General features: G+C 41.0%; 1 long non-coding RNA gene and 1 pseudogene across 1 annotated transcript in view; one reads left to right on the top strand and one right to left on the bottom strand.

Annotated features, from left to right (window-relative positions):
• The window catches only part of LOC147003320 (uncharacterized), a 122,839-nt gene that overhangs the window by 58,669 nt on the left and 50,456 nt on the right, over positions 1–13,714 (top strand). The window lies entirely within an intron of this gene.
• On the bottom strand, positions 6,303–13,369 carry LOC110288194 (uncharacterized protein C2orf78 homolog; annotated as a pseudogene).

Below are 13,714 nucleotides of genomic sequence, written 5' to 3'. Positions count from 1 at the left end.
ACATTGCCTCAAAACTCTGTCCTACAGTAGCAGTGTTTAGAGGTAGGAGAGCCTTAGATAGCTTCTCAAGCTACTGCCTTTTCCCTGTTCTGTGCACATCTATGTAAAGAGGCATGGACTGTTTACTTAAGAGTAGGCTGGACTTGAAATCACAGAAACCAACCTGCCTCTGGATCTGACATGCTGCTATTATAGTTGAGTACCAGGACCACCAATCTTATCTATACTCTGAGGGTATTTTTGTTTTTTAAAAATTACATGTCAGGGAGTTTGTACATGAATATTTTATTTACTTAATTTACTTTGCTACCTCCTCCTTTGTCCCTCCCACTCCTGTAACTGATGAAATCTTATATAAGTATAACTCTTAAACACCTGTGTGTTTATGACTTTATGTATACAACCTGCTACTCACATTTTGTGGTGTGTACATGTGTTTAGGGCTGACTCTTTGGGATTTGGTAACCTATTAGAAGGTTGATCCCTGAATAAGATTTACTCTTCCTCTGTTCCTGTTAATTGCCTGTAACTCTTGGAGAGGGGAAGCCTTGTGAGGATTTCCCACCTGTGTCAGTTAGTGTTGTACAGAGAACAACTGAGTATGGAGTTCTCAGCCCCAACTGATAGTATCCAACACAACCAGTGCATACAAGAATCAGAAAACTCTGCACAAGATGTGGTAAAAGCCGGGAACCAGAGTGTGATAATATTCTCTATATATGACAATGAACTTGTGCTGAGAGGAATCTTAATATGGTTGCCTAAACAAGGCTTGGGAAATGAAAGTGCCTTGAGACTTTTATTTTAAAATGTGTGATTCTCTGCAACATTCTGTCCCAGACTATCTTTGTGTTCTTTTAAGATCATCTCTGCAGGTTTGACTCCTTCTATTTCTCTGTTTTCTAGCCCTTCATCTTTAATCTTTGGATTTTTTGTCCCCCAGTTCTTGTGAATCTGTCTTTCATGTAACAGCTTCAATATTTCTTTCACTAGAAGAATTACCTTTGCAGAGTCTAGCCCCCTCTTAGTCTCTCCCACATTCCTTCTCTTTTAAGATTCAACAGCACAGAGCACAGACCATAGTAACACTGTAATCTCTCTGAGGTGGATAAAGAATCAGTTGAGGGTAAACTATGTGTCTGAAGTCACATTCTTAGTAAGAACAAAAGTTAATATGACTTTCAACGTGAGATATCTATATCCATGTCATCGCTAGTATTCTAAAGATTTAAACATATTCTAAAAATAAGGAAAAATGTGATCAAAAATATTTGAAAGTTGCTTTCCTTACCTGACATGTTTGGTGGGGGTTGGGGCTCTGTATGGGGAGTAACAGTACTCCACCCTACAATTGAGCTGGATAAATGGTAGTCTTTGTCTGATATGCTGACCAAACCAGCGAGTGTGTCCAGTATCAAACAGAGCTTACTGGTAACTGGTTACAGGTTACCTGTAATGATCCAAATGTGTTTACAGGCAGTACCATGGAAACCCCAGGATTCTACCAGGTGCTGGTAGGCTAAGAGGGAGAATGATGTCATAAATCAGTTAGTAGCCAATGGGAAGGACAGATTCTGAGCTGCAAGACAGGATTGAGTGGACAAGATAATGGAGAAATAGTAGCCCTGAATGCTGAGATATGTGCTGTTGAAAGGAGGTAATCTTCATGTGGCTGTTCCTTTTGCCTTGCCTTTTAGCTTAGGAAATCATATCAGTGTTTCTTACCAGATTCATGGACTGGTATTAATAATGTGCATATGGTCTGTCACATTCCAACAAAATCTATCCCATCAACACACATTAAACATAGGGACAGTAGCCTTGGGCAGGAAGGAGAGGGTCACCTAGGTTGAGTCAACTAGGTTGAGAAACTGTTTTTGAATTGTGAGCTGTCTGCATCTGTCCATGAACAAAGGAAGAGATCAAAGGGCTCCTTTGTGACCATGTTGAAGGGGTAGGGCTGAGTGCATTGAAAGCACTTTGTAGGAGATTGTGAATCCCAAGACTGTGGCTCTTTTCTGGTTTCTTGTCCAGGAATCTTTTTTTTTTTTTTTACTTTTTTATTTGGCTATACTGGCCTAAGTTGGGTTCAAATCACGGTTTGTCGCCTTTGATCCTTATACCAGCTTGCTCCTGCATCCTTACACTAGAGTGTGATAGCACAGTAAATTTCTAGACACAGTAGTCTTGATTTTGTCTGACAGATGCATGTAACATGAGTTCTGCACTTATCAGCAAACAGCAAAAGGACTGATGATGAGGCTGACTGCATGTGTTCCCTCTTTCAGCATTTGTTGCTGTTCTCCTGCCCACATTGTGCTTCCTCCGGATATTTTCTCTACTCTTCTTTCATTTTCCAGAGACAGGTTTTTCTCTTTAACTCATGTTGTTTTGGAACTGACTGTGTATCTCCCTCCAGCCTCAGACTCATGGACATTCTTTATGTCCCTGGCTTTCTCTCTGTAGAATCATGATTGTGAGCTACCAAGTCTGGGTGTCTTAGAAGGAGAGTGGCAATTAATTATTTAGGTTCTTCCTCCTTGCAACAAACTCTGAAGAATCTTGGGCTTCTAGCATTGTCTGCCCTGCTTGTATCTGAGATCTGCCTAAGGCACAGACAGTGGAACAGGTAGAGACAAAAGAAGGCCTTAGTTTGTACAGGGTTTAGGACTAAATGGAAAAAGAAATTAATGTAGGTATTTTGGTTTATTTTTCAATAAAGTAAATTTATTAATTTTTCACCATCTCTGGGTACCTTCAAGCACAGGAATGCACCTGGTGTTTGGTTGATACACAGAGAACTCTGTGTCTTTCTTCATTTTATCCTATGTTGCACCTCCCATTTTTGTCACTCCCTGGTAAGTTCATAGACTGTTATTTGACATATGTCTAATATGAATTTATACACATTTTGTATTCTATCTACATCACAAAGCATTAACTAATACAACAGTGTTGATTAGTTTTTTTTATTAAAACTGATATTAGAGCCATTTTAACTGTGCTCCAGCAGTCACATGAGGTTCTAGAATGTTTACTCAGGGGCTTTTACACCGAGCTAGTGCTGTTTCATGCAGCTGCATGTCTAGTTCTGTACAAATGTCCCTCCGTGCAGACAGTGGAAAGTTGTTTAGTTCAGGACAAATTTCTGCAGTAAGAATGTCATTTTCCACATGACGTCAGAAATGAGATTCACTCCTCTTCTGTCAGCTATTAAATAATTTGACACATTTGCCAAGATCATGCTTGAAAGTATACTCCTGGTAGTAGATGGCACAGGGAAAAACCATTGTCCTTCTGTAGCACTGTAGACCCAAGATGAGTATTGCCAGGACTTTGAAATTAAGCAGATTGAGAGAAGAGATAGATGGAGAAGAGGAGGGAGAGGAAGAAGGAAACAGAAAGACAAAAGAAACACATGCACACAGAGAAAAAAGAGGGGTAGATACAAAGAGAGAGAATGTATCCTGTATTTTTTAATCTCATTGTTTCTGTTTATTCATTTAAAATTTTGTACATTGATTCATTTAATTTTCCCTTTTAGAATGTATCCTGATTTTAGATTCATTTACCTCTACATTCTTGCTCATTCCCAACCCCTCACTCCTCAGTTCCCATTCAGTTTGCATCTTTCATTAGGAAAGAACAGGCTTTACAAGGACAACAAACAAACAGAACCAAATAAAAAGTATACTGAGAAGGAGGGAGTCTATTATTTCAAAGTGTAATATGGCCAAATGATAGGAGTAAAGAGGCCCAAATGCAGTCATCAAAATAAGAGACCTACTTGTCCTCATAGCTACTATTCTCATAAAAATAGTAAGCTAATATTGAGATGATTTATATGCAAAGGACCTGTGCCAGACATATGCAGGGACTGTGCTACCACTTTAGTGTCTCTGAGCTGGGAAGAGCTTTTTTTTTTCTTTTGATTCAAAGGACCTTGTCTACTTGTCTTCCACACCACCTGGCTCACATATTCATTTCACCTCCACAACTGTGTGCTTCACTTAGATCTGAGGGAAGGCATTTGATGCAGACCTATCCTTTAGACTTCCTCTCCCATAATGCCTGGCTGTTAGCTCAACTGCTTTCAGTGAAAGCCTCTGATGGTGTCAGGTTAAGGCACTCAACTAAGAAGTATAGCAGAATATTATCAGGAGTCATTTCATTGATATATATTTTGGTTAAATGAACAGTTTTTTTTTTTTTTTGTTTTTGTTGCTGTACCCTATGTCTATAGGCTGTCTTGTTTCCGGTTCTTGGTTACCCAAGCATTGTTGAGTATAGCTTCATTCTTGTGGAGTAATTCTTTTTTTTTTTTTTCCGCGTGCATGCATGTATGCAAGCATGCACTTTCATAATGGCACAGACAAGGATTGTTTACTAGTTAGGCACAGCGGAGGCCGGCACCATCTTATAATGGCGATTGCTCGCGGCATGGCTCTCCACACTGTTCTGTTCAGGAATTTTTCCCCTATACCCATATCTTCAATAATGTTATTCTGCCTGGCATGGTGGAGTATTCCTTTATCTCTAGCCCTCTGGAGATAGGAGTACAGGGTGTGTTAGGCACAGAAGGAGGCAGATTCCTCTAAGTTCAATACTATCCTGGTCTACATAGTTTTAGGATGTCTACTGCTATGGAGAGATAACATATTTCAAGAAACTAAAAGGAAATCAAAATTTAAAAATAAAGGCATAATTAGCTTGATGAAATATCAACTTGGAAAAGGCCGATGCCATATGCTTCAGAGCCCTAAGTGTAACAAGTGTGAAACTGTCAAAGCACAGAAGATCACATAGACTTCAAGGTACAGGGATAGGCAAGGACGTAGAAGAACCACAGCCATGCAAGAAATCCTGACAGCTCACAAACTGTTCCTCAGGGTAAGTAAAGGGATCCTTCCCAGCTAAGAAAGGAGTTGATATGGCCTCAAGAACAGAGGCAAATATGTTCTATAGATATCTTAGAAGATTAGTATCTAGATAATTTACAATTAGAAAAATATCAGCATGATAAGAAGAAAGGCAACTCACTTTGTTGAAAGCAAATAATTTCCCCAGACTCTGGAAGAATCAGAATTGTACAGTGAAAATTCAGGAAATGTCATCCAAAGTCAGTCAGAAAAGCAATGACAAACGCCTCTGAGGGAATGCACAGGAAGCTATGACATGTTGGTGGGGATGAGAAGTATTCCAGCCTGTTTGGATGTCAATTTGGAGGGTTCTCCGAAAGCCAAAACCTGGCCTACCAAATGGTTATTGTATACCATTCCAAAGAACTCAACATATTGGATAGATTCTTGTGCATCAGTGCATCCATTTCTGAAATAAATTGCAAAAAAAATAAAATAAAATAAAACAAGCTTTGTGTTCAAAAGCCTCATCATGGGTGAGGAAAACATGTTGGACATAGATAAAGAAGTATTTACAGCCATAAAGAAAATGAAATTATGTTATTTACACAAATCTGCATTCAGCCTGGGCCAGGTGAGATGTCTCAGCATACATAACTGCATATTGTTCTTGGATTGTCCCCAGTCTGAGTTATTAGCACTCTCATGGTGCCTTTCAACCTTCCTCAATTCCAGAACCAGAGTTCTGACATCCTTATCTTCTCTTTGTTGGATCTACACACACATGTTGCCAAAGAATATATACAGAGGAGACACACACTTTAAAATAAATACATTTATCGAATTCAATCCATTTCAGAAACATAGTCATCCTGATAATGTTTTTCTTGTGTATGAGAGCTAGGTTGTATATACATGAAAGCCGGTATTTCATCTCACAAAATAGCAGGAAGAGTTCTGTTACAGAATAATGAGTAAGAGCGGGGGTGAGAGGAACTGGTAACAGCTCAAGCGTCTTCAAGTTACAGTATAACTTTTAGAGAACAAACCATGTTCAGTGACTAGTACAATGAAAATAAGCTCAAGGAGAAGAATTTTATTACCACTATAGCTATTGATGAATTGCTTTAATATTAAATATTATCAGAGTTTTATATCATATGATATATTTATATAACATAAATCGCTTGAGCAAGGTAGATTTTTAAAAATCAAAGTCATGAGAATCAAAACAAATCCTCTATATACCATGAATTAAAGGATTGACTTAAATTTCTCCGGTGAAATATTTACAAGTATGATAGAAAATTTGCCTCTCAATTTCTATAAACAAATATTTACATAACACAGATGTACCCATGTCACTACTACACATTCATATAATACTCAGGTATACATAATTATGTATCAGTGTCTATATTGATCCTTGTCCACACTGAAAGGTCTGGGCAGCTCTTACATTAAATAGCCATAGTATCGGGAAATTTCCATATCTTTCTCCCTCTGGAGAAAAAGCTGCAGTTTCCCAGGAGAGGTGTACTTGGCAGCATTCTCTCGCTCCTATTGAGCCCTCCTCTTCATGGCCTCCCTCTCTGGCCTCTGCTCTTTTGTGATAAGCTGTGAGACAACTGGCCCCAGAATGTCAACTTTTCTCCATGGAATGGGTTGGCAGCTGAAGTCTTGCAACAAATATTGAGTTTGAGGTTCAAGAGGTGGTGGCACCTTGTTCTTGTCAGCAGAAAGAATTTCCCTGTGGAGGGAAGTCTGAGATGATTCTCTATAAGATGTAGGCCTCAAGGTGCCTGATTGAGGCACAGTGGTAATGTGGATTACATTAGTTGGTTACATTAGATTGTGTGGCACTGGAAGAAATTGGCAGAGCTGCCTTGGCAGAAGCCATCAAAGATTTGCTGATAGAAGGTGGTTGGGATGGCTTCAGTGTGGTAAGCTGATCAGAGTGAAAATGACACCTCTCAGAGTAAGCTGTAGTGGGCCTGTGTGAAGCCAGATTAAAGGGCTTTCTAGAAACAGGTCTGGCTTGAGGCTGTTCCTGGGTTGGGAAAGGCAGAGGTACTAACCTGACCTTCACAGCTGGAGGCAACTCATACTGAGACTGAGATGGACACTCCATGAGAGCACTGCTCTCTGCTCTCTGAACCTTGCCTGGAGTTTTGTCAGGGCCCTGGCACTGATGTGGCATATCCTATAGTACTGTTGTGGCTGGGCCTGGCCCGGGATATTTGATGCTGCTAAAAGTTCCCAGAGCCCAGGAAGAAGTGGTGGCAGGTTTCTTCTCCCTCTTCTTCCCCAGAGGGTAGAAGACCTGCACAGACTCCAGCATGTGCGTGCCAAGGTGGGTTTTAGGCTTTTTAAAGCTGTTGTGGCTGAGCTCAGGTAGATCCTTCTTTATCTTGGTCTTCAGGATGGTGGGCTTCTCTTCAGCTTTGACTCTGTTCCTTGACTTCTTGAGCTCCTCTGTTTTCTTGGAATTATTTTCTCTGGTCCATTTGGTCTTATCTTGCCCTTGTCCCCTAGCTCTGCTGGGCCTTATGGGTGACATTTTGGGAGCTTTGCCCTCCAAGTCCTTTACCATGTTGTCAATAGCCCTGTCACTGACCAAAACACTGGCCATAGTCCCTCCTTCCTCTACTAGATCCCACTTTAGGATTTTAGCCTGAGGAGCTCCATCAATCAACTCAGAGGTGTCATGGTCTTTCTTTCTCACCTGGTCAGAGGACCCACTGATGACTCTGGAGTTTTCCTGGGCCTGATCCCTCCAGATGACTGTGGAGTCTTTGGATTCAGTTGCTGTTGTATCTTGGTATTGATCTAAACTGGTGAGGAAGTTGAAGAATTGGGGAAGGTGACTATCTGTCACCAATGTAGTGATATCTGCAAAGTCAATAGTGGACACCATCAAACTGTCCAGTGTTCCTATCTCTTCCAGACCCAGGGGGATGCCTCCTAGGCTGGCACTGTCAGAAGCAGATTTCTGTCTTAGGCTCCCAGTGTCAGTGCAGTGCAGAGGCTGCTGCAAGTCAGGGTGTGATAAAGGGAGGAATGATGGGTCTTGGTTTTCTTTAGTTCCCTCATAGGCATCCCGAGTCATCAAATGCTCAACTTCCATCTCATGCATGTTTTTAATCTCTGTTTGTTCTGAGCTTGGAGCTGGAGACAAGGCAAGGAATTCTGAATGGCTAGGGATAGGTGTTGTTAATGGCCCGTCCCCATCAACAGATGCTGTCTTCCTCTGGGAAACCGGAGTGCAAGTGAGGTAGAATTCTGGACTCTTCATCAGACAATGTGTTTGGCCTGAAGGTGACAATCCCAGGGATGTATCCAGTTCCACCACTGCAAAAGAGTCAAGGAAGAAGTCAGTACACAGTAAATACGATTTTCTCCTTTTATAGCACTACAGGAAAATTGGTATCAGTATAGTGGGGTATTCCTGTGACAATATGACCTTGTTTGTGGAAAGACATTGGAACTTTGGGCTAAAAGATCCATTTGGTGTTAAGAGCTCTGTGGGATGTTATGTGGGAGCTTGGAAGACATTGTTGAGAACAATGCAGATGATGGAGGCCTGACTTGTGAAATTTCAGTTTTGATTAGCTGGGGCTGAAGAATCAGCTGTGATTAACAAGATACCAGAACCGCGAAAGTGAATCTTTGTGTTACTGGGAGTATTGATGCTGGTTAGGTGGAGCTAAGAAGTTATCGGTGATTAAAAGGAGACCAACATTGTTGAGGTGAAATCTTCTAGGAAGATAGCCAAGGTTTTACCTTGTGTTGTAGCTGGACTTGGTAATGTGTAAAAGTCACCCGGGTGTTACTGGTGTTGAAGGCATTAAGGGGTCCTGAAGAGCATCTGAGGCTACAGAAGGCCATTGGTGAAGGTGCAGCCTCAGTTACAATTAATGGCCAAGGACTGAAGAAATCATGCAAAGGAATTGAAGTTTGCCACCATGAAGAGAGCCTATGAGAAGCTATTGATGAGGACTAGTTGCAGTGGAAGAAAGCAATACCAGTACCATGACCACAAAAACAGCCGCAGCAGTGGAATACAGGAATCTGGAGCCTACAAAAAAAAAGGTGTGTGCTAAAACGAGCAGAGCTTGAGAAGTATCCCAAGCCCCTTGAAGAACCCAAGAAGATCATGAATGGATCCCAGACATCGGATGGTTAGAGTCTGATTTTGCTTTTGCTTTTTGACTGTGCCCTGATATTTTTCCCTCTTAAAGGAAGAAAGTGTTTAAATGGAGCCCACAGTTAAGAGACTTTGAATTTTTAAAAGACTTTGAATTTTAAAAGTTATTCAATATTTTAAAAGGATTGAACTTTTAAAATGTAAAGACTGTGGAACTTTTAAAGTTATTTGAATCTTGGAGAGGAATAAGAAAGTAAGGGTTGAAACTTAATAGTGATATTTGTGTGTCAAGTTGACAAGGGGTCAGTTGTACTGGCTGGTTTTTTGTGTCAACTTGACACAGGCTGGAGTTATCACAGAGAAGGGAGCTTGAGTTGTGGAAGTGCCTCCATGAAATCCAACTGTGGGGCATTTTCTTAGCTGATGATCAAAGGGGGAGGGCCCATTGTGGGTGGTGCCATCCCTGGGCTGGTAGTCTTGAGTCCTAGAAGGGAGCAAACTGAGCAAGACATTAGGAAAAATCCCTCCATGGCCTTAGCATTGGCTCCTGTATCCTGACCTGCTTGAGTTCCAGTCTTGACCTCCTTTGGTGATGAACAGTAATTTGGCATCTGCACCATGGGAAAGCCATTCCTATGAGCCGTCTGCTACATTTGCAGAAAGATGGTGACTGCCCTGTTGTTTCTGGTATCCATGCCATGTCAAGTTTTCTCATATGATTTTGTGTTCCTTTGAGTTTGTGTGATGTGTGGATGCATAGCCAACATGGTAAGGTTACAGAATTCCTTGGCCTGTGGTCCTTACTTCCCTTCCCCTTTGTATAAAAAGATACATTGCCTCTCATTTCCTTGGAGCTGTACTATTAGGTGGGTTATCTGGTCAATAATTTCTGAGAACTTGTCTCTGTGAACTTGTGCCAACAGCATTACACAGATACCTCAGAAGCCTGGATGTTTACATGGGTTTAGATATCCAAATCCAGTCCAGGCAAGAATTTCAACAACAGAGGCTTTCCTCCAGCCCCATGTTTCACAAGCTTCTTACAAGTGGCATGAAAATTGATTTAAGAAACTGAAATACTTGGGCTTGCGCTGTGTCTCAGTATTAGAGAACATGTCTTCATGATCTTATAATCTTCATCATGGGTCTCCTCTGAAGTACACAGCAAAAGAAAAAAAAGAAGTTGCAGAATGGCAATTTTAGCAGTGGTACATGTACTGCACCTAACTCACTATATAATTTTAAGTGTAAGAGAATTCCAGGATAAGTGGTTGGAATCTGAGAAAAATATGTTCTCTAGGATGGTTCTTAGCTGTGTTAATCTTCAGAAAAATTTTGACTTATGGATGATCCTATCACACACACACACACAATTTTTTGGTGTCTACTATAGCTCTGAGAAACATACCAGGAAAGAGTTGATTACAGTGTAGTTGAGGCATGAGTCTGATCACATTGGGCAGTGATGTATGAGTGTGGTGTGCTCTGTGGGCATCACTTAACTTAGTATGGATACTACTCATTATGCCTTGCATTCTCTCTCATGATAGAGTCTGAAGGTGGGGATGGAAAGCCACAGCTGTACTTAACCTGGAAGGACCCACATTCTCTCTCTGTGTGGGACATCCATTACTATAAGGTGGAGCACAGATCCCACTCCTTCCCATCCTGGCTCTATACTTACTAGGAAGACTGTTGTACAGTGTGGCTTTAGAAAATGTGCAATACATGGTGGCAGAGGTAGAGAAAGGTGTTTGGACATTTCTTAAGCACCATCGCCATCTCTGGTGATGGGGCAGAGGCATGACTCTTAGGGTAAGAAGCAGAACCATGGTCCTGAAGACATTTTCTAAGTTCTGCAGCTATCAGAGGTCTCAGGCTGTTGAGCTCATAGTAATATATCTGGCTACCCTCCTGGTAGGAATGTACCAGGCTATATTCTTGATTTAGCACCACAGGTAGTGTGGCCTGGATAAAGCTAGCAGACAGTGTTGGATAGAAAGTGCTGTGGCATTTCATCTAAAATTTTATCACACTGGACTGATGTACATAAGGACATTGTGATGTCCAGGAAACATTGAATTCCTAGAGTGTAGTTGCCCTCCTGTCTGTGCTTCCTGTGATATTCCACTCAAGAATGCCTCGACAGGAGAGTGTGGAGTTGGAGACCTGGCTCTGGTCAGTCAGCATTGTCAGCATAGTCGTGCTATTATGTGAGTTAAGGTAGTCACTGCTCATGAGTGGCTGGAGAGAAGTGCTGGATGCTGATGGCAGGAGCCATGCTGAACTCACAGCTGGGATGGAGACACTGGCATATCTGCACACCATGCCTGAGGGTGTGGAGTTGTTCAGCACAGGCAGAGAGAGCTGTGGAGTGCTTTCTGTACCAAAAATTGGTGTGCTTTGGAAATTTTCTGTAGGGAAGGAAGAGGACAGTGGGAAAATGAGATGGATGTTTTCTAGTGTCTTTTGGGGTGCTGTCTCCAGATCCTACTGAATGGGAGAGTGATTCGAGACCAGTGTTCCCTTGAACATTTGCAAATGTTCAGACTAATTTTTGATACTGGACGTGATAACACTCACTTGATATCTGTTCTTCCTGTGTTGGCAATCAGTGCCTAGTTGACTTGGTAACCTTTGCTCTAATGTAAACACAGTTCATTTTCAACTGCTTTGTCTTGCTCTCATACCTATTGTGATATAACCTCATATCTGGGTCCTGTAACAAAAGTGTTAAGGGGTAGGAGAGCCTGAGACAACTTCTCATGCCCCTAACTTTGCCATATTCTGTGTATATCTTACTTTATGTAAAGAGACAGGTCTCTCTACTTAGATAAGCCTTGCCTTAGAATAATAAAGACTGGTATAGGCCTGACTCTTCTTCTTGATGCTATTATAGATGTCTCCTAATGCCACCAGGCTTACTTTTACTCTGAGCTTAAAAAAATATGTATCAAGGAATTTCATAAGTGAATTCACGGTTTCTTTGCCCCTTCTAAGTCATCCTGTGCAGCTACGACTCCTTCTATAATTCATGACCTCTTATCATTTAAGTATACCTATTCGACACTTATATGACTTGTTAATAATATTTCAGGGTACTTTTGTGTGTTTATGGCTGACACATTGAGATTTGCTAACATATTAGAAATTCAATCCCAAATAAGACTGATTCTTCCTCTGTTACTGTTGCTTACCCATAACTCTTCTGGAGGGGCAGCATTGTGAGAATTCCAGGTTTTGTGTCAGTTAGCATTATACAGAGAACAAGTGACTGTGATGTTGCCAGCGCCAACTGATATTATCCAACAAAACCTGTGTACACAAGACTTAGCAAACTCTTCACAGATATGATAGATAGTAGGAACCAGGGAACAGAGGGGGATTGTGTCCTCTGTATATAACTTCGAACCAGCACGCAGACAAACCTCAACAGTGTGCTTGCCTAGACAGGACTTGGAACGTTGTAATGCCTTGATTCTTTTTTTACTTTAAATCTGTGGTTCTTTGCAATATTTGATCTTTAATTATCTTGATGTTCCTTTAGGATAATCTCTGAGTTTTGACTTATTTGATATCTCTGTTTTCTAGCCCCTCATCTTTATACTTTGGACTTTTTCCGTTCTCTCCAGTTCCTGTGGGTCTGTCTTTCCTATAACAGCCTCAACATTTCTTTCACTGCATTCACTGACTGCACAGATTCCAGTCCCCTCTTAGGTTCTCCCACATTCTCTTTTTAACTAAGATAGATTGAGTTCTCTAGACATGGTAATCACTCTCTTTCTGTATTTTTGATTTTGTTGTGTCAAGGCAGGGCTACTGTAGTCCAAGGTAGACTTAATCTGATCTTCATTATTTCAACCACTACATACTGTGCTCATTGATGAAGCTGTTTATAGTACCCACATAAAATATGAATATAGGTGTGCCATCATACCTGTGTGAAAGATACATTTAGAAAAGCACTGAATTTGAACAGTAACAGGGAAGCAGTAGTGGAGGGAGACCATCACAATCATGGTATGGACTGCTAGATTCTTCACACCTTGTTCTACTTTATGTTTCTGTTAAATTTAACACCATCAATAACTACCTGAAATTTTTTCCTGTTTCCTTGCCTCTTGAGACACAACTATACTATGCTTAGAGCATACACTCTAATCTCCCTGAAGCAGATGAAGAAACAGTTGAGAGTAAACAGTCTGTACAAAATCATATTCTTATTAAGAACTAAAGCTAAATGTGCCATTCAACTTGAGATATCTGTATCTCTAGTAGCCATAGCCTTCTGAGGATTTAAATTTATACTAAAGATAAGGAAAGGTATGATCAACATTTTAAAGCTTCATTCCTTACCCGACATTATCAAGGCAAGGGTGGGAGGGAATAGCAGTAATCCACGTTACAATGGAGTAGGATAAATGGTTGTCCTTGACTTATCTTCTCACCAAACTGGCCCCTCTGTCCACTAGCAGACAGTGTTCACTGGTCATAGGGTGCCTGTGATCCAATTTGTTGACAGGTAGCTACATGGAAACCCCAAGATTCTACCAGATGCTGGTAGGGTAGGAGAGAAAATGATGTCATAAACAAGGGAGTAGCCAATGAGAAGGTAAGATTCTGAGGTAAAAGACAAGATTGGGTAGAAGATATCAAGGCTGACATGTTAGCTGTTTAAAGGAAGTAATATTTTGGCATAGCTGTTCCT

Source organism: Mus caroli, unplaced genomic scaffold (assembly GCF_978045245.1).
Source record: "Mus caroli unplaced genomic scaffold, Mus_caroli_1 scaffold_8, whole genome shotgun sequence".
Taxonomy (NCBI): Eukaryota; Metazoa; Chordata; class Mammalia; order Rodentia; family Muridae; genus Mus; species Mus caroli.
Note: the sequence above shows the minus strand (reverse complement) of the source record. Positions and strands in the feature narration are given on the sequence as shown.